This window comes from Dendrobates tinctorius, unplaced genomic scaffold, assembly GCF_039654945.1.
Source record: "Dendrobates tinctorius isolate UK_male_01 unplaced genomic scaffold, ASM3965494v1 ptg000083l, whole genome shotgun sequence".
In the NCBI taxonomy this organism is placed as follows: domain Eukaryota; kingdom Metazoa; phylum Chordata; class Amphibia; order Anura; family Dendrobatidae; genus Dendrobates; species Dendrobates tinctorius.
In genome coordinates this window covers 13585533-13608097 of record NW_027361751.1, presented here as the reverse complement: position 1 = coordinate 13608097, position 22565 = coordinate 13585533, and positions in this window count along the sequence as shown.

Genomic DNA, 22565 nt, shown 5'->3' with positions numbered 1-22565 from the left:
TTTTGTAATTTTATAGTATTTCTAATATTTTTTCAATAAAATTTGATATTTTATTCTCATACTGGATCTCTTCATGATATTTGGTGCCGTCATGGTATATTGGCCCAAAAATGTTTGTTTCTGATATTTTGAATTGCCAGAATATATGTGGTCTTTGGACTAATTTCAAGTATATTTACTATATAGTTGTCATACTCACGTAACAATTCCTAGTGGGACCTATCAGCGGCACCGTCACCGTCTCCTCTCTCCAATCGGCTGCTTAAGAAAGATAGCAGCGAGCACTTTAATATCAATAATATAATTAATTCAGGAGGATTAGGGATATAAATTTTTATATGCCATAGACAATTTTTAATACGGTTAATAATAAAAGTTATATTTTAGGCTTTCCAGTGAGGGTTTATGTGGGGTTCTCCCCAATTTGTTAATAAGCACTAGTTGGTCTATAGGAGATATTCTGCAGTTCGCTGCCAGGTTGCTGTGCACACTCAAACTGCAAGTCTAGTCTCAGGTTCAATGCCAAAGACCGGATGTGAGTCTTCAAAGCCCTTAAAGGGAACCTGTCACCCTCTCCAGGCGATTTTAAGTAAAAGAGCCACCTTGTGCAGCACTAATGCTGCATTCTGTCAAGGTGGCTCTTTTATTTAGGGTACCTTCCACTGCAGAAATAATCTTTTTTAAAATTGGTCAGACATACCTGATATTTGACAGGGGGCAGGTCTTTCCCCAACTGATCGAGACGCCTCATATCCATCACTCATGTCTTCCTGCGTTATTTGCTACGCCTCTTCATTTTTCTTTTCAAATCCTGGCGCCAGCGCTGTAGTATGTATTCTGGGGCATGCGCAGTGACCGCTGCCCGTCCTCTCTCATGACTTCCTGGACTTCCTATCGCGGGGCCTGAGATCCCGCCCTGCAGTCGCTTATGATTTATTCACACTGCGGGGCTGGGAATCTTGGGCATGCGCAGTAGTTATCTGCGGCCCTCATGCCCAAAATTCCCAGCCCCGCAGTGTGAATAAATCATAAGCGACTGCGGGGCGGGATCTCTGGCCGCGTGTCCAGGTATGTCTGACCAATTTTAAAAAAGATTATTTCAGCGGTGGAAGCTACCCTAAATAAAAGAGCCACCTTGACAGAATGCAGCATTAGTGCTGCACAAGGTGGCTGTTAAACTTAAAATCGCCTGGAGGGGGTGACAGGTTCCCTTTAAATAGGTCCAGGCAGCTGATAACATGGAAGCATCCCAGGTCACCTGCAAAGTTCTACTTGGAGCACAAGAAATTTCAATGGAACGGGGTAAATGGATCAGAGCCCAGACCAGAGACAGATGTGCAACACAGGGAATGTGGCCACTGTGGGGAAAATGAACGAGCATTTAAAGTACTAAACACCATGGTTAAGGCATCAAAGCAGAAACTATTCCTTCCCAATGTCTCACATTTGGTCTAATTGGGAGACACTTCTATGACTTTCATATGCCGAATAGGATACAAAAACTGACCTTATTGTTCCTCGTAAAGTAAGGATACTGTAGGAGTGTTAACAATATACAGTACATCTGTACACAACGGGGTTTGTGTGCTCTCTTCTATTTGCTAAAACATTAGGTTGGCAACACTTGAAGTATATTTCAGGAAATAAGAGCGCAACTAGAAACATTTTCATGAAATTATTCCCAGAAGAGACCAGGAAGTATCAACATTGCGATCAAGAAATGACTTATAGGGGTTACTCTCTTTTTGGAAGTCCCTTCTTAAATGCCAAAGTACCTAATGTATAATAAAAACGCCATATACTCACCTCCAGGCCAGTGCCAGTTTTAGACAAAGTGGGGCCCTAGGCAAAAGTTTAAAGTGGGGCCCCAAATGCAAACATTGTATTACATTACATGAGCAGGATGTGGATACAGGTGGCAGAGGGGCCCGTGCTGGCACTGTGGCCCCCTTATTCAGGGGCCTTATATCAGCCAATGGGTCTGCCACTATTAGCATTACACAGGAGCATTGCTAGGGTCAGAAAAGATTGGGGGGCCCAAGACAAAGAGTTGTCCCCCAACCCCCTCTTAATTTTTTTTTAACACTGCAGATAACACAGCAGGGCTCCCACCTGTCCTGGATCCAGCGGGACAGTCCCGATTTTGACACTCCCACCCGCTATCCCGGCCGGGATTGTAGTTTCCCACACTGCGAATCAGCCACCACGTCCACCTGTCATTTCAGAAGGGGCTGTGTATCGATCGCCATACAATTCCCTCTATGCACAGCACACTCCAGAACAGAAGCCCTCCCGGCTCACGTGACCAGTCACATGACTGTGACCTCATCCTATGTAACACCAGAGATAGCAGTAATAACTCTCTGAGAACAGATAATGTAGTAGATGTCACCTGCAGTCCTATGTAACACCACAGATAGTCTTACTCTGAAACGCAATGGCTATGTTCACAAGCATTTTTTCAGTAGCCAAAACCTGTTGTATTGGCAGTAAAAATGTTGCGTTCAAAACACCTGTTTTTCAGCTTGTTTCTGGTGTTCTTTACACTTTTTTCAGCCTTTTTTAAAGTGAGGATGTTTGCTTTGTCTACAGTATGTTTAAGGCCACGTTCACACGTTGAGTATTCGGTCAGTATTTCACATCAGTATGTGCAAGTCAAAACCAGGAGGGTGAGAAATCCAGAAGTAGTGACGTGTTTCTATTATATTTTTCCTCTGATTGTTCCACTGCTGTTTCTGCATTACAAATACTGATGTGAAATCCTGACCAAATACTGAACGTGTGAACGAGACTTAATAGTTTGATTCACCAAAACCACCTAAAAAATTGCAGTGAAAAATGCCGTTGCAATATCTGCAGCTTTCTTTTTTTTATTCTTTCATTGCTTTCTACGGGTGAAAACACACTGAAAGAAGTGACACGCTGCAGATTTAAAAAGCGCTACAGTTAGGAAATTCAGTCAGAAAAAAAACAAGCACATGCAGCAGATTTCGGAAATCTCATATGCTTTGCTGGCACTTTAAAAAGCAGCTTTTGGCAATGTTCATATGCAGAATTTTTGCAGCTTTTTCTTCTGCAAATAAGAAGTTTACAGCATTTTATAGCACAAGCAAAGACTGAGATTTTCAGAGATCTCCTGCACACCCTTTTATTTTCTCCTGACTGAATTTTACAACTGCAGCGTTTTTTAAATCCGCAGTGTGTCACTTCTTTCAGCAATTTTTTTCACCCGTAGAAAGCAATGAAAAAGTTTTAGAAAAGCTGCAAATGTCGCAACGTTGTTTTTCGCTGCGGTTTTGTTGAATAAAACTAACTTTATTAAATATGTACTGTAGAAAAAATGCATATCGTAAAAAAAAAAAGCAAGCAGCAAAAGCTCTAAGGGTCTGTGTCCACACTCAGTAAACTCTGGATGCTGCGTACATCCGCAGCGTCCAACCCGCAGCGTCCAGATGTTACAGCACAGTGAAGGGGATTTCTAGAAATTCCATGTCCACTATGCGTGCACATACGCCTGCACTTCACCCGCAGAGACGGACATGCAGCACGACTCTCCAGACCGCAGCATGTCAATTTATCTTACATAGATGCGAGTCTCCGCAAGAGAAATCTCACCCCTACGATGTATTAGGTGCGGTGATTCCGCACGGTTCAGTGACCACAGGCGGAATCACCTGCTTTCAACAGATGGCAGCACTTTAGACGGAGCACATGTCCGCTGCGTCCAAAGTGCTGCCATTTCCGGATCGTCTGCACATACCCTAAAAAATTGGTGTTTTGAAAGCAGTGTTTTTACTGCCAAGAGAGCAGGCTTTGGCAGCAAAATAAAAAATGCACCAAAAACGCTGATTCCTATGCACACCTGTACTATATACAGTATGTGTATGGGTTTACCGTTATTATTTCACATGGGAATTCATTTATTTCTATATCATAAATCCCCTGATTCGGCAGACAATATCCCTGTCTTGTGTCGTCCAGACAGTAGTGACAGGAGGTCGCCCTGTCACATTACAAGCAGTGATTAGTGACTGTGGTCAGAGCTGATGCTGATCGCTGCTGTATGTGGCTGTGAATCTTGATCCTACAGCAATCAGCACAGAACTCTGGGACCACAGTGAGTAAATCACTGCTGTCTGACCTGTTATTGCTGCTCTTACCAGGTTCTGTGGCTTTACTTAGGCATATCCATTCTCGGGACAGTGCTAGGAGCAGCCATGATCAGGACTCAGGAGGAGACATACAGAGCTTCAGGCATCTTCCTGTACTGTAGCTGTGCTGTAATTGGCCCATCCCCTCACTCAACTTTTAACCTGACTGCAGGGAGAAAGAGACAGGGGGGCTCAAGGGGCTTTGCGAGACAGACGCTCCAGACTACAGAGCAATGCACAGCATTATTCATTGCTGTACACCCTCTGGGCATTTCATAAATGGACTGCAGATGCAGGGAGCCCCCTTTGTAGGTTGGGGCCCCAGGCATCTGCCTGTTCTAAACGCCAGCCCTGCTCCAGGCATTGCTCCAGCTGCCACACTTGTGACATGGTTATGTCCTGTGGGCGATGCAGCCCATCAGTGGCTGCTGATTATTATGACATAATGTCATGCCAGCAGCAGCAAACACAGCAACATCACTGTAACGGTGCCGATCCGGGAGCAAAGTACAGTGGGGAAAAAAAGTATTTAGTCAGTCAGCAATAGTGCAAGTTCCACCACTTAAAAAGATGAGAGGCGTCTGTATTTTACATCATTGGTTGACCTCAACTATGGGAGACAAACTGAGAAAAAAAATCCAGAAAATCACATTGTCTGTTTTTTTTTCATTTTATTTGCATATTATGGTGGAAAATAAGTATTTGGTCAGAAACAAGCAATCAAGATTTCTGGCTCTCACAGACCTGTAACTTCTTCTTTAAGAGTCTCCTCTTTCCTCCACTCATTACCTGTAGTAATGGCACCTGTTTAAACTTGTTATCAGTATAAAAAGACACCTGTGCACACTCTCAAACAGTCTGACTCCAAACTCCACTATGGTGAAGACCAAAGAGCTGTCAAAGGACACCAGAAACAAAATTGTAGCCCTGCACCAGGCTGGGAAGACTGAATCTGCAATAGCCAACCAGCTTGGAGTGAAGAAATCAACTGTGGGAGCAATAATTAGAAAATGGAAGACATACAAGACCACTGATAATCTCCCTCGATCTGGTGCTCCACGCAAAATCCCACCCCGTGGGGTCAGAATGATCACAAGAACGGTGAGCAAAAATCCCAGAACCACACGGGGGGACCTAGTGAATGAACTGCAGAGAGCTGGGACCAATGTAACAAGGCCTACCATAAGTAACACACTACGCCACCATGGACTCAGATCCTGCAGTGCCAGACGTGTCCCACTGCTTAAGCCTGTACATGTCCGGGCCCGTCTGAAGTTTGCTAGAGAGCATTTGGATGATCCAGAGGAGTTTTGGGAGAATGTCCTATGGTCTGATGAAACCAAACTGGAACTGTTTGGTAGAAACATAACTTGTCGTGTTTGGAGGAAAAAGAATACTGAGTTGCATCCATCAAACACCATACCTACTGTAAAGCATGGTGGTGGAAACATCATGCTTTGGGGCTGTTTCTCTGCAAAGGGGCCAGGACGACTGATCAGGGTACATGAAAGAATGAATGGGGCCATGTATTGTGAGATTTTGAGTGCAAACATCCTTCCATCAGCAAGGGCATTGAAGATGAAACGTGGCTGGGTCTTTCAACATGACAATGATCCAAAGCACACCGCCAGGGCAACGAAGGAGTGGCTTCGTAAGAAGCATTTCAAGGTCCTGGAGTGGCCTAGCCAGTCTCCAGATCTCAACCCTATAGAAAACCTTTGGAGGGAGTTGAAAGTCCGTGTTGCCAAGCGAAAAGCCAAAAACATCACTGCTCTAGAGGAGATCTGCATGGAGGAATGGGCCAACATACCAACAACAGTGTGTGGCAACCTTGTGAAGACTTACAGAAAACGTTTGACCTCTGTCATTGCCAACAAAGGATATATCACAAAGTATTGAGATGAAATTTTGTTTCTGACCAAATACTTATTTTCCACCATAATATGCAAATAAAATGAAAAAAAAACAGACAATGTGATTTTCTGGATTTTTTTTTCTCAGTTTGTCTGCCATAGTTGAGGTCTACCTATGATGTAAATTACAGACGCCTCTCATCTTTTTAAGTGGTGGAACTTGCACTATTGCTGATTGACTAAATTCTTTTTTTCCCCACTGTATATATAGTGTATATTTTGCTTTTCATGGAGCACTTACATTTAAGGAGTTAATATTAAATCTTTATGAAATTATATATTTTTTTTAATAAATGTTGGTCAAACTACCATAATTTTTACTACAAACTACCTGCATTAAGACTACAGGCTCTTACATCACACATGCAGAGAAGAGTAATGTTCATGTGTTACCAACAGGACTCACACATCACCATTTCTCTAGCAACCTTCCATGACAGCATAGGAGGATGTCTCCACACCCTAATGGGGGACAGGAAGCAAGAGAGGTAAAAAGGTCCCACCCACCTCCCTCTCACCAGTGACTTTCCTGTCCCCCATGGGGCATGGAGAGGTCTGGTATGCTGTGTGGCCGGCTGCCGCAGTGTACCTGGAGGATCCAAAAGCCGGGCAGTGGTGGTCGGTGGCGCTGCCTCCCCTCCTCCGATCTGCTCCCGTCTTCTCCTGAACTTGGGGCCGTTCCTGGACCTCCCGCGCTTCCCTATGGGGAGTAAAGCGGGCCAGTGATCCCTGACCGGAGGCCTCCCGCAGCTCTCCGGTCTCTCCTCCTCCTGCGTGTGCTGTGCGATACCCGGAAGTGACGTCATGCGCTGGTCACTTCCGGGGTATGTGGAGGTCGAGCTGTCATGGCGGCCCCCATCCAGACGCCGGCACGTGAAGCTCGCCAGGGCCTGCTGTGCCTGCTCCGGGACCTGGGGAGGAGGAGGGGGAATGAAAAATTACATGCGCTGAGGGCGGGGTTAACCTGGGTTTTTACCCCGCCAGAAGATGGCGACAGGTAAGATGAAATCACCTGTCAGCATGGACGGTTCTTCCTGCCCTGCGTCTGCAGAGCCCAGCGCTGCCCCAGCCACAGTAAGTGTCCCGGGGTAGGGTCCTAGTGGTTCGTCCAGGGTATAGGTCCTCAAAATACTTCTCCCTCTTGTTCCATAGGGAGAAAAGTCTGCCCATAAGAGCACCAATAGATCCAGCAAGTCGGCCAAATGTGCCATATGCAGCACAAAACTTCCCTCAAATTGGGAGAAGAAGCTATGTCAAGCTTGCACGGATAAGGTGGTTAGGGCTGAGCACCCGTCATTAATTGACGAAATCCGCAGCTTGGTTACCCATCAGGTTCAAACCTCTTTAACTGCCCTGCCCCCCCCACCACCACCTCCACTCCCTCCGATTGTGAGCTCACCACCAGCAAAAAAGCAAAAAAACGGAAAATTCAGATAGAGGATTCGGAGTCCGAATCAGAAAGATCATACAATTCGGGATCCGAGAATTGGGAACAACCTCTAGGTCAGCCGACACTAGGAAATACCTCCTTTCCACGGAATATTTGGAGGAGCTGGTCAGTGCAGTACGTGCCACTATGGGCCTAGAGGATGAACCCGTCACGCAGACAGCACAGGATCGCATGTTCGATGGATATGAGGGGCCTAAATGAACAGGTTTTCCAGCTCACAGGAGCGTAGTAGATATGATTTCCCAGGAATGGGAGTATCCAGAAAAACGCTACTCGGCCCCTTCAGAACTCCGACATAGATTTCCCCTGGAGGGAGAGGAATTTAAATGGGACATCCCGAAAGTTGATGTCCAGGTGGCAAGGGTGGTGAAAAAGACGGTTCTGCCGTTTGATGATGCATCCCAGCTTAGAGACCCGATGGACCGTAAAGCAGAAAGCCTCCTAAGAAAAGCCTGGGAAACCTCGGCCTTTACTTTAAAATCAGGTACCTCAAGAAGTGACCTCTTTTAACTCCCTTCCTATCTTGCAGAGAGCTACGGGTTTCCTGGCAGACGCATCAATGGAGATGATCCATGCCTCTGCCAGGGCTATGGTCCAGTCAAATTCCGCCAGGCGGGCCCTCTGGCATAAGACGTGGAGAGGGGACGTTACATCCAAGGTTAAACTCTGCTCTTTACCCTTCAAAGGCGAACATGTCTTCGGCCCGGCCTTAGATGAAATTCTAGAAAAGGCCACAGATAAAAAGAAGGTGCTTCCAGAGCAGAGGACCACAAGAAAGCGTCTTTTTCGAGCCCCCCAGAGTCAGTCATCCCAACTGCGAAGAAAGGGAAAGACGGGAAGATGGAGCTACGCTAAAGGGAGAGGCAGGAACATCCTGGTCTCCCAGCAGCAGCAGCCACAAGAAAAACAATGACTCAACCCCGGTCGGGGGAAGGCTTTCGAGGTTCTTTCACTCTTGGCAGTTGATTTCCAACAGCCCCTGGGTCCTCAGTGTGATCAAAGAGGGCCTACAGCTAGAGCTCAAATCCTCCCCCCCACAGGGTATAAGAGTTACCTCCCTACCACCTCGGGAGACCCCAGCACTAAAATCCGGCATTCGGCTTCTTCTACACTTAAATGCCATCTCTCGGCTCCCTGTGGAGGAACAAGGAAGGGGGCATTATTCCAGATTGTTCCTAGTAAAAAAGCCCACAGGGGAGGCAAGTATAATAATAAACCTGAAGGGCTTCAACCGACACATTGCATACCGCAAATTCAAGATGGAGTCAGTAAAGACCGCCATTCCTCTGATAAGGCCGTCTTACTTCATGGCAACCATAGATCTGAAGGATGCCTATTTCCACATCCCCATACATCCTTCCCACAGGAAGTATCTGAGGTTTGCGATTCGTCAGGGACCGAAAGTCAAGCACTTTCAATACAATGTGCTTCCCTTCGGAATATCCTCTGCCCCTCGAGTGTTTTCCAAAATTATGACAGAAGACGTTTCCTAGATCAGAAGCCGGGGTATATGTATTGTACCTTACCTGGACGACCTACTGATAATAGGGTCCTCCTACCAGACCCTAGAAGACCAGGTAGCTCAGACTCTGGACATTCTCCAATCATTGGGGTGGATCCCAAATATAAAGAAATCACAAAGTCAACCCTCTCAGGAGGTAAAATTCTTAGATTCAAAGAATCAAATGTCCTTCCTCCTGGAGGAACATCAGAGATCCATAATGTCAAGAGTCTCAGATTTCAGGGGACAGAGGTCCCCGCCCCTCAGGTCAGCCATGTCCATACTAGGGTTAATGACCTCCTGCATCCAGTCGGTGCCCTGGGCGCAGGCCCACTCCAGAACACTCCAGTCCCATATCTTAAGAAACTGGAACAGGGATCACACCTGCCTGAACAAAAGAGTCCAGACCCCGGGAATAGTGAGGGCTTCGCTAGCATGGTGGATGGACCGCAAAAACCTGTGCAGGGGAATCAACTGGTCCCAGATCCCCTTGGTTACGGTAACGACAGACGCCAGCAAAAAAAGCTGGGGAGCGGTAGTGTCTCGGCAGCCATTCCAAGGGTTATGAAGCCAGAAAATGAGTGCAAGATCCTCAAACTTCAGGGAGCTGAAAGCAGTGGAGGAAGTGCTCCTGGCAGCAAGACACCTGGTCCAAGACCAACATATCAGAGTCTACTCCGACAACATATCAACAGTGGCACATCTCAGGCACCAGGGCGGCACAAGATCGAGCAACCTGAAGGGTCTCTCAGGCTGAATATTTTGCTGGGCCGAAAGACACCTCTGTTCCCTGACAGCGGTCCACCTGAAGGGTACGGCCAATCTTCAGGCAGATTTCCTGAGCAGAAAACTCATCCAGCCCGGCGAGTGGACCCTGAATGGAAGAATCTTTCAAACACTAGTCAGCAGGTGGGGCCTCCCGGAGGTGGACCTACTAGCCTCAGGAGAGAATGCTCAAGTGAGAGACTACTTCTCCCTGAACCCCAGGGACAGATCCCTGGGAGTGGATGCCTTCGCCCACAAGTGGAGGTTCCATCTAGCATATGCCTTCCCGCCAGTTCCAATTCTTGCTGCAACCCTGAGGAAAATCCGGGAGGATCAAACCCCGACCATCTTAGTAGCTGCGCTATGGTCAAAGAGGAGCTGGTATTCGCTAATCACAGAACTACAGGTAGACGGGCCATTCATCCTACCCATAGAAGACGACTTTCTCTTGCAGGGCCCTCTATATCACCCAAACCTCTGGGGAATGAGGTTAGCGACCTGGTTTCTGAAGCCCAGATCTTGAGGGCCAAGGGGTTATCAGAGGCGGTAATTAAATGCCACCAGAAATCTCGGAAGCCAGTCACCATTTCCATATATAATAAAATATGGAAAAAGTTCTCGTGGTATCTGCCAGACCTGCCCGACCCAGAGAACCCTAACATTTCCCGTATCCTGGATTTCTTACAGAGGGGGTGGAACTAGGTCTAAAACCTAGCACACTGAAAGCATAGGTATCAGCATTAAGCTCTATGTTTGACTGTGACTAGAACATTCATGACATCAGCCGCTAGGCTACATCCAAAAAAACTAGTTTCTGTTCCACCATGGGACTTGAATGTGGTACTTACGGGACTCATTCAATCACCCTTTGAGCCTCTGTCATCCTGTACTTCTCAGCTCCTCAGCTATAAAGTAGCCTTCCTTATAGCCATAACCTCAGCAAGGCGAGTAGGAGAACTCCAAGCTCTCTCAGTCAGGGAACCCTACCTAACAGTCAGAGACGATTCCATAGTTCTCTCCCTTGATCCATCTTTTCTACCAAAGGTTGTGTCTGACTTTCATAGGCCTCAGAATATAATTCTTCCTTCATTCTGTCAGAACCCAGCAAACCCCAAGGAGGAGTTGTTCCACACGCTAGACGTAAGACGTATAATTCTCCACTACTTGGAGTGTACCAAATCCTATAGAATCAACCACAACCTATTTGTCCATACCTCTGGTGCAAACAAAGGAAAGAAGGTGGCAAAAAACACCATTGCCAATTGGATCAAAAAGGCTATCTCTGAAGCATACCTGGTGCAAAACATCACTCCCTCTGTAGGGATCAAAGCGCATTCAACACGATCTACCTCTACTTCATGGGCTGAGAGGGCAGGCACATCTTCAGAGCAGATTTGTAAGGCAGCAACCATACCTTTACTAAACACTATAGATTAGACCTTGTGTCCAACAAGGATTTAGTCTTTGGCCGAAAAGTTCTTCAGGCTGTTGTCCCCCCCTAGTGCAGTATAGGTTGTTATGCCTCCTATGCTGTCGTGGAAGGTTGCTAGAGAAAATAGAATTAGACTTAGGCTGGAGTCACACTAACCTGCGCAAAATACGCTCCGTATTTTACATGCGTAATACGGATCAATGACCACAAAATAGTGGTCCGTAGGTCATCCGTAAGCAAGGTGAGGTCGCGTATTTTGCGCATGTGTGTCTCCATATGCAATCCGTATGCAATCCGTATGGCGAGATTTTCTCGCAGCCTTGCAAAATGGACATTTAACGGTTTTGAGGCCTGCAAACTATTTAAATCATTAGCCTGCACCCTATTTAGACACTCAGAAATAGGTGGCTGCCTACATTCTGTACATTTCTCACCTTGCTTTCACGAGGTGTGTTGGTGTTCTTTGTGCAGCATGGCAGAGGGTCTGACATTCAATACAACCGAGCAGGTTCTCTTTACCTGGCTTTTGTCACGGCGCTTTGGCCAACCATATCCTGTGAAAGTGGATCCGCGGAGGAGGAGACGCATGTGGGTACATCCACTTTTGAGGCAACGACTCACAAGAGGGCATTTTCACCGCCTCTATTCGTCTCTGCGGGAGCATCCGGAAAAATTTTACCAGTACTATCGAATGATCATTTCCACATTTGATCGCCTCTTGGAGACAGTGCGCCCTGGGATCACATTTCAGGACACTAGGATGCGCCAAGCCATATCTGCAGAGGAGCGACTTCTACTCACAATACGGTATGTACTCCACAACCACATTCTCTATGTTCATAATGTGTGTGTTAATTTATGTTTTTTGGCCTTCTTGGACAATGTTTAATACCCTCATCTTACTCAAAATATGTTTCAACTGACACAGCACAATGTTACATCTAATATGTACTGCATATCACTTAGTCATTGTGCCACCAAATATGTGTGTTGTTCTCTCTCATTTCCTACCAAGTTTGGTCGGCATGTAACTGATTTTTTTTTACTTTAGCCATTCTAACCTGGACTATTTCTGTTGTTCTACAGCTTCCTGTCCACTGGCCTGTCTTATGCCGCCCTCCACCATGAGTTTCTCATTGGAAAGTCCACCAATTCAGGCATAGTGAGGTCTACATGTGCACAAATCTGGACAAGACTCCATCAGGTGGTCCTACCCGAGCCCAGGATGGAAGACTGGTTAAGGATTTCAAGGGACTTTGAGGAGGACTGCCAGTTTCCAAATTGTATTGGGGCCCTGGATGGCAAACATATCAGGGTGCGTAAGCCGCCGAACTCAGGGTCCCAATTCTTCAATTATAAGCAATACTTTTCTGTTGTATTGTTGGCTCTGGTAGACCCTCAATACAAGTTTATAATTGTGGACATTGGGGCCTATGGAAGGACGGGAGACTCTAGAGACTTCAATACTTCCATAATGGGTCGGCGGCTACGCACCAACCAGTTTGAACTACCACCACCACGCCAGCTACCAGGCTCCCCCGAACAATCAGTCCCTTATGTCCTTGTGGCAGATTAGGCCTTTCAGTTATCACGTAATGTCATGAGGCCATATCCCCGGCGCAACCTTGACCACAGGCGCAGAATTTTGAACTTGCGCCTATCACGTGCTAGGCGACTGGTGGAGTGTTCCTTTGGGATTCTTTGTGCCAAATGGCGGGTACTCCAGTCTGCCATTCAGTTGAGTGAGCAAAATGTGAATGAAGTTGTGAAAGCCTGTGTTGTTCTGCATAACTTCACCAGGATACATGATTGCTCCTCCTCTGATGGTGTTGTGCGTAGGCCGGACAATGTGCGCAGGGTGAGACCACCTATCATCCCTCAACGTAGATCGCTCTCTGGCCTCAAAGTGCGTGATATATTCACTAATTACTTTATCTCACCTGAGGGGGCTACTTCTTGGCAAGAGAATGCTGTGTCTATGTTCTAATTATTTTTGGTTCAAAGTGTGTCTAAATATATATTACTCAAGCCTTGTTATGATTCTATGAGTGTTTCTTTGCATTGGTTGGTGTCTGTTAGTATGTTGTGAGGGATAGTGAGAAATCACACAGAGACGTTAACTAGAGTAGACAAATTTTTAGTTTTGCCTTTTGGTTTTTTGGTTTTTGCTTAAAGGCAAACATAATTTTGCCATCACACAAATTTGGCAATGGCCAAAATGACCCTTTGGGCCTTCGTTAACTTGATGTAACATTAACATAACAGAAAATAACTGCAACAAACATTATGCAATAACAACATTGCTGCATGCCTACATTAACCTGGATTAGGCAACAAAGGGTGAGCTCCATCACCAAAATAAAGTCAATAAGATAACACTCACATTTCCTCATAATGTTTTCCAAACATAGAAAGATTCCACCATGACAGGCAAGGCTACCTCACATCTTTCACACAGATATTACCTGTCTGTAGAACAGACAATATTTAAGCATGCTATACTGGAAAGGATGAAAATACAAAACTCACTTGTTAAGACATAGAGAGAGCGTGATATTGTGAATGCTGTTCGCCTCAAATTGGTTTACTAGAGATTGCTAATAACAAAGTTGACTACTTAACTAAAGGCAAGCACGCCTTTCCTATGCATTAACAAGTGATTAGTGTATTTTCATCCTTTCAGGTAACAGTATAGCGCATTTAAATATTCTCTTTTATACACACATGTAATATCTGTGTGAAAGGCGTGAGGTAGCGTTGCCTGTCATGATGGATTGTTTCATATGTTTGGAAAACATTGTTTACAAATGTGAGTGTTAAATTATGTTCTAAATGTTGGTGAAGGAGAACACCTGTTTTTTTCTCTAGATTAGAAGCACCAGTTACATGTCACTGGACATCTCCAAAGTTTGGATTCATAAATCCTCATATGTAGGGGATGGGGAACGGGGAGGAACAGCCTGGGGGTGCTGCTGGACATTGTGGCCATCATCGCCCTGTGTGGGGCCATACTGTTGCCCATGATGCTGTTGTTGTCCAGCCTCCTGGGCCTGTTGGTGATACTGCCCAGAGTAATAATGATGATGGTGAGGGGCTTCTTGTTGGCTATGGTAGGCCCGTGGATCATACCCACCAAGATAGCCAGATCGTCCCCAACCAGGTTGGGACCAGCCTCCAACACTGGGTGGGTACAAGTGGCCATATTGGTGGGGTTGGCTTGCTGAAGACATTTGGGGCTGCGGAATAGAAGGATGGGTAGGGGGAGGAAGGGGTTGAGGTGTTGGCCCACGTATTAGGGGCTGTTCAGACCCTGCTTGAGCAAGCATCTGTGTGGATGGTCTCATGCGCATTAAATTTCTTGGTGAGAGCTGCCACCTCTCCAGAAATTCAAACACCTCATATGGGGTATTGGGGGGGTGCTTGCATCAAGCAGGATCTGAATACACCCCCTAATACGGAGCCTGACCTCACGGGTAAGGGCACGGAGATAAAGGGTGAGGCTACGTGCATAGGCCTCCTCACCATCATCTGTAGTGACTCTGGACAGGTAATTCAGCACCCCAGTGTCCACATTGGTCCTGCTCTCTTGAATGGCGACCTGGCGCCTTCTTCTTATTCGCCGTGTTGCTAGAGCAGCCTGTGGGGAGGGCCTGATCTGGGCAGTTGGGCTGCTGCTCAAGTTGCCCATCTCTTCCAGGATGGGTGAGGTTGCAGCTGCAGACCGTCCTGGTGGTGTGTTTTGTCGGGCAGCCATTGTGTGCTCTTGTGATGCCTCCTCTTCAGACATCCTTCTTGTAGGGGGAGAAGATGGGCCAGCCACCTCATCCCCTACAGGATCAATAACGGGCTCTGCCTCTGAGGCCGTTCCTCGATCCGTAAGGTTGGATTGAGTTCTGTTATGAAATAGAACAGAGGCAAAAATACATCAATATTTTTGTCCCTGTAAAGTATTTGTGTAATGTTTTTGTGTCATGTGGTGTGAGGTATGTACTTACGGTCTCAGAGACAGAATTGGGGCGAGGAAGTTCAGCCGGTCATAATATATATATTTCCGCTTTACATGGCCAGCATCCCCACTCCTGGACCGCTGCTGGCGTTCCCGGCGGTATTGGTCCCGGATGCTTCTCCACCGTTTCATCACATCTTCAACTGCAATGTGACAGGAAAGATTGTCAAAATCACATATTTGAGTGGTCACATTTTCAAACAGTAGTCTAGGCATGGGTCCTTATGGGGTGTGCGTTGTACCCATGGTGGCATATGTAATTGGGCCGATACCCAGGGTCTCATTATCTCCCCTGAAAATAATTTTTGTGGCTAGGAGGATGAGGAGCTTGTGGCCTAACCCCTAATTATGGCTGTGTGAAGCCACGTGTCACATCCTAATGTAACGGCCTCATGAGGCTAAAATTACATGCCCAGGAAGGGGGGGGGGGGCTGATTGTAGAGTCATTTTATAGCGCGCGCTAACGTTAATTATATTTTTATGGTTGCACTTACGAATTTTCTGCTGCTCCTCATGTGGTCTGTCACCGAAGTCATGGTACATCTGGCGACAGATGCGCCTCCATGACGCCTCCTTTCGTGTGCGGTTCGCATAGTTTGCGTCGCGTGGGTCCCATATTTCTGGACGCTCCTGCACCAGCACAATTAGCATCTCCACATTTATGTAAGTGGACGCCATGCTGTTGCTGTACTCCGTGGAGGCGTACTTCCTGGATGTCTGGAGCGCTTTTTGAGCTCATTTGCATGTCTACGCTTCCTGATGATGGATTGGCCCATTTCCTGTCACCAGCCAAAAGACCTGCGTATTGCTCGCAGGTCACACGTGTGGTCAGTGTGTAATCCGTATTTTTTGCGCACCCATTGACTTGCATTGGCGTGCTACGGGCGTAGTACGCTGACAATCGCAGCATGCTGCGAGTGGCACGGAGCGTAGGATACGGAGGAGAAATATACGCCTGGTGCGAGTGACCCCATAGAGAATCATTGGTTCGTGTTTAATGCGTGCTTTTTGCGCCTCGCACGCACCCGTATTCCTCGCCAGTGTGACTCCGGCCTTACCGGTAATTCGGTTTCTAGAAACCTTCAACGACACCACTATTTCCCTCCCTGCATTCATGGACAAATTCTGAGAATCTTAAGGTAACCGGTGCTATGGTAATCAGTTATAAGTCACTCGTGAGAGGGAGGTGGGTGGGACCTTTTAACCTCTCGTGCTTCCTGTCCCCCATTAGGGCGTGGAGACATCCTCCTATGCTGTCGTGGAAGGTTTCTAGAAACCGAATTACCGGTAAGTCTAATTCTATTTTTTGTCCCAATTTGGTAATTGAATTTATTTAGTGATATGGACCAGAAATAGTTTATGGTACACTATGTGTGTCAGAGGGGATAACACTGCATAGTTCTGTGTTACAAATATTTTTCCCACTTCTTTCTGTGAAGTATATTCAACTTATAACTTGATAGTCTTTAGGGTAGGTTCAGGGTCGTGGCTATGGAGCCGGAAAGGTAGAGGAAAACATGAATGTAATGGGGTTGTCTGGGACTTAACCTATCCTACAGAGAGGTCTTTGATATTTATCAGTATCAGATTGGTGGGGTCTGACAAACAGTTGACCAATCTATAAGGTGGATTAGAGTAGCTCGGACATTGATTAGTGACCAGGTACTACTCCTTATGTACTGTTCAAGTGAAGTACTAACCAGGAGCGGCCACTAAGCAATGTACATTGCTTATATCCGACAAGCAGATATCATCTGACTGGTGGGAGTGCCAAGTGTTAAACTGCCACCAATCTGATATTGATGACCTACTGGAATAGTGCTTTATTTACCAGATACTTCAAAGGAGTGGAAAAGATGTCCACATCCGACCACCGACACGCCTTTTAACAGCGCCAGTTAAGGGTACTTAAGCCTCAGCACAGCTTTTTAACGGCGCTGAGAAATAACTGTATAGTGCCCCCTAGAGTTGGAATCTCTACTGGGCCCCAGTAGCCGAGACCCGAGAGAACATGAATCGGGTCAGTTTTTACCAACCCTAGTGTTTCGGTCACCGTTATTAACGTAATAATGGCAACCGCAAAAAAAAGTCTGATTTACCATTTAATTTGTCTCTCCTCTTATGTGATCGCACATCAGAGGAGAGAGAAATGAGGTCCCCCAATTCCCCCCAATACCTCCGGTGTCCCTGCATCCCCCCGTGAAGTCCCCCAGGCCGCCGGCGTCTTCTTCAGGAAAGCTAATGGCGGGCGCAAGCTGTCTGTGGATAGATACCATGTTTTGGCATAGGTAGTTTCCTTCATTGGAGACTGCCCTTCCCGTGGTTGTTCCTTCCCGGGGAAAGACCTGGCTAGTCATCGCTTGCGTTGAGAAACATGTGATGGTGTCTCCGCGGCTTGTGTTTTGCATGTTTTACATATTTCCCATAAGGGATGGGGGCACTGCTCTAGAATCACTGCGTTGAGAAACATGTGATGGTGTCTCCGCAGTGTTGGATGTTGATCTCCATGAGTTCATTCATCCTCATTTTTCACAGTATTCTACTAGGCATTGCTCCTACTGGCCAGTTTCCTACTCCACACTGCTGAGGGGCAATACCCCGAAACAGCAGTCTGTGGATGGATACCATGTTTTGGCATAGGTAGTTTCCTTCATTGGAGACTGCCCTTCCCGTGGTTGTTCCTTCCCGGGGAAAGACCTGGCTAGTCATCGCTTGCGTTGAGAAACATGTGATGGTGTCTCCGCGGCTTGTGTTTTGCATGTTTTACATATTTCCCATAAAGGATGGGGGCATTGCTCTAGAATCACTGCGTTGAGAAACATGTGATGGTGTCTCCACAGTGTTGGATGTTGATCTCCATGAGTTCATTGATCTTCATTTTTCCAAATGTGACATGGCACCAGCATTGATTCCAGCCAATTTTGCGTTCAAAAAGTCAAATGGTGCTCCCTCCCTTCTGAGCCCTGCCATGCGCCCAACCAGTGGCTTTCCCCCACTTACGGGGCATTGGCGTACTCAGGAGAAATTATACAACAAATTTTGTGGTCCATTTTCTCTTGATCCCCTGAAAATACAAAATTGGTTCTAAAGTAAATTTTTTGTGAAAAAAGTAAAATGTTCATTTTTTTCCTTCCACATTGCTTTAGTTCTCGTGAAGCACCTGAAGAACTCTTTATTTATTATTTATTAAATAATAAACTTCTTGAATGTGTTTTTGCGCACCTTGAGGGGTGCAGTTTTTAGAATGGTGTCACTTTTGGGTATTTTCTGTTATATTGACCCCTCAAACTCACTTCAAATGTGAGGTGGTCCCTAAGAAAATGGTTTTGTGAATTTTGCTGGAAAACTGAGAAATCACTGGTCAACGTTTAACCTAAACGTTTAACCGTCCTAACAAAAAAAATTATGTTTACAAAATTGTGCTGATGTAAAGTTGACATGTGGGAAATGTTATTTATTAAGTATTAGCAAGAAAAAATGGACCACAACATTTTTTGTGCTCTCCTGATTATTCCAATGCCCCATCTGTGTGGGAAATTTACTGTTTGGGCGCACAGCAAGTTTTGGAAGGGAAGCAGCACCCGTTTGATATTTTGAACTTAAAATTGGCTGGAATCTAGAGTGGAAGCCATGTCGCGTTTGGAGACCTTTTTTGATCAAAATAGTGGCAATTAAGTGTACTCTTGAAACAGTTCCCGGGGTGGGCATTGCATTACACTTTGAGACAAGGACACCAGGCATCTTCTTAAAAATAAGGCACTTTTTTATTGTCAACACAAGCACACAAGGCAGCAGGCAGTACACTTTACAACTTCTTCTGTCTCATACAGAGGTACGTTCTTATCTGTTTCGGGCGACGGCACTTTACATGTGGAAGGTAAACCTCCATCTTCCCAGTGCATGGACACACACGGGTTGATATGTTACACTATGAACCCTGCACCCAAACAGTAGTCTGTGAGAGAGAGCACTCCTAGAGCTGCTTCTGTGTCCTCAGCTGGGCAGCAACCATTCTTCACAGGGCTTCCCACATCTGGCCAACACTGAACTCACTTCTTCCTTTAACTCTCCCACTAATGGGTTTTGCCCACTTGCTTGCTGAACTGGATCTCAGTCGCCTCTAGTTCTGTAACGGTTCTTGTTGCCTGGTGCCTCTCAGCTCCACACTAGCTCTGCTCCTCTCTATACTCTCTTCTTATCTTAAACTGACTGAACTTCCTACAAAATCTCTAACTACCCAGAGATTCCCAAATGCTCCTACCAACTATGTACCATCCTTAAAGTTAACTCTCACATAACTGTCTCTGTTCACTGTTGCTGGGCAAAACTTAACCTTTCACCTAGTTCTGTACAAGAGTGAAAAGGAAGACAGTGACATCCTGTGGCCATTAATTAGTACTGTAGCCCACAAGGAAATTAAACACTTGTTACAACAAGAAAACATATTTACATTAAACTCATTGATGTCTTGAGGAGACGGGGGGCAAGGACAGCTCGACCACCTGCTTACACTGTAATCAAGATTATGTGCCCAAGACCATGTGTGCTTTATCCCTGCACCAACATCATTGTGACTTTTATTAATGTGCTGTAACATCAATGCATCAGCACACTGATTAATGAATACACGAACTCCACGATTGTAAACATTAAAAACGTAAGGTACTAACATTTTTTAATCAAAAAGCACAATAGTCATCCAACCACGTCAAGTTGTACCTGAATCTGGATGGTCCCTATCACTATTGTCTCACTACCAGGCTTCATCTGGCCAATATCCTAAATAAAATTGGGGGACCTTTAATTTATGCTTCTGATTGTGTCAAAAAGGCTTTGATCTGACACATCCCAAATGAGTGGTGTATGTCCTCTTAAAACACACCACGCTTCATGAAACTTTTCAGTCATGAAGAAAAGGGACAACTCCCCGGATCTCTCCACTGGGTTCATTGTCGGTTCACTGATGGGGCTCATACTCTCTGCCTGCACAGAAGAGAATCTGTATTGTGCATGCGTTCTGCAGCAGCCAAAGTCAGCACTTGTCCCTGCTACTCAAAACTTAAATATGATAGGTTGCAATAGGGTAACGGCGCGGTTTTCATTTACAGTTTTCTTTTTTTTTCTCTCCCATTGTGCTGCCTCTTTGCGCTGAATGCCAGAATTCAGACTATGCAAAGCCATAGCCAGGCCATGCTCGCGCAGTTGTGGGCAGTGCCCGTGTGGGGGCCGAATGTCTTATTCTTAGCTCCTAGTTATTATAAAGCGATAAGCACTTAATATAACTAATAGTTTATTATGGCCGTGACCTTATGACGTTGTATTTTAGTAAATTTGTCACATTGCACCAATTTATTCCCTACATACTGTAAAACACGTGTCACATCCTGGTGAAGTGCAGATACTATACTGTATATATAGAATCATAGAATTGTATAGTTGGAAGGGACCTCCTGGGCCATCTGGTCCAACCCCCTGCTCAAAGCAGGATTCGCTAAATCATCCCAGTCAGATGTCTGTCCAGCCTCTGTTTGAAGACTTCCATTGAAGGAGAACTTTTGCCCAGAAGAGATTTCAGCATATCACAATTTTACATAATGCTACATCAATGCAACCCCATTCCTGAAAGATCACGAGCCCAAGTCATCATTTGCGACTTATTAAAGTGCCTTTTCTTTTTTTGTATTGTGGTACTTTTTGTGCCAAATTCATCAAAATGTTGTCATGAGTTTCATGAATTTGGTTTAAAATTAAAAAAATGCTCTTTATTTTAGGTTTTTAACCAGTTGTGCAACTTTTTAGTAACAAAAGGGACAAATCCTTTAAAAACATCTGGTTAAGAAATGTTGTTAAAAGAAAAAAAGGACTTAAAATAGAAAGACAATTTAAAAAGTGTAGCCAAATATATATGGCACAAATAATGACACTATTAAAAAAGAAACTGGAGAAACAGCAATGATGAATTATCTCCAGCTACCTGGTTTCCAATATTCTTTATCCATTTTCTAAAAAAAAAAAAAATCAGTAACAACCTCTATAAATCTCGTGACAATCCATACAAACACCAAAGTGGTCTTAAGGCCCCGTTACATATAACGATGTCCCAGCAATCCCACCAACGATCCGACATGGATGGGATCGCTGGGACATCGTTAGGCTGATCGTGTGCACTAGGGTGACCGGATCTCATATGGGGGGAAAAAATGTCAGAATCTTGTTCGTCTGGACCCCACAAAACGATTCCCCTTTCCAGATATTGAGAGAGCCAAAATTTGAGCTCGATCAAACGACGTTAACCCGTGCCGCTCGTCTCTCAAAGTTTGAAAAAATCCAAATTGCGGTATTTTAAGATTTAGGTATTTTGCATAGTCTGTTAGACTATAAAGAATGTGACAACAACATTGCAGAAATAGCCCTGACCAAATTTTCAAACCATTTGTGGTATTTGAATGCAGAGTTGGTGGGATTATCGTTTTTTGATCCCACCATTACAGACAATGAAAAGTTGTTAATGGCTAATAAATTGCTCAGTAGCACAGATGAACCATCAGAGCACGCTAACCTACATGAGTTGATAATTTTACATAGTTATCTAATCTATTCTAGAACTTTTGTTAAAGTAGTTTTTGAAACGTCAGAATATAATGCTCGGCATTTGCTTACAACTTGCAGGACATATTGCTTTTGTTCTTCATCTTTTGTCAGAAGGTCGTTAAAGTCGGTTACTTCCTACCTCTTTTAATTTTATCTTTCCTAACTTTTGGATTTACAACCCTAGCGTGCTCTGATGGTTCATCTGTGCTACTGAGCAATTTATTGATTTATTGATCGAGCTCAAATTTTGGCTATCTCAATATCTGGAAAGGGGAATCGTTTTGTGTGATCAGCGATACCCGACAGGGGGGCCGGTCGCTGATCCCCGTCGAGATCGCTGTGACGTCACAAAATCAGTGATCTCGCTGTGTGTGACGGGGCCTTTAGTTTGTAAAAGCTGTCACATGCCATACTGCAGTAGCATATGGCTGATTGGTTGCAGCTGTCATTAACTGACCAATCTAGGTTTTTAGATTTTTTTTTTCAGTAATCAGTTATTTCCTTTATGCTTCCTTTACACAATTTCTCTTTACTTCGCTTTTTACCTCTTTTTTATGCAGGTTTTAGTACGGTTTCTTTTTTTTAACAATTTAAACATGCATTTTTTTTTTTAGTATTTTCTAAGCCATACAGGGAAACGTATGGAAAAAACTTCATCACTGCAGCACGTTATGATAAAAAAAAACAACAAAACTTCAATGCGTGTTGTGCGAGTGCTGTGCATTTTTTTATCGCACCCATTGACTTCTATTGGGG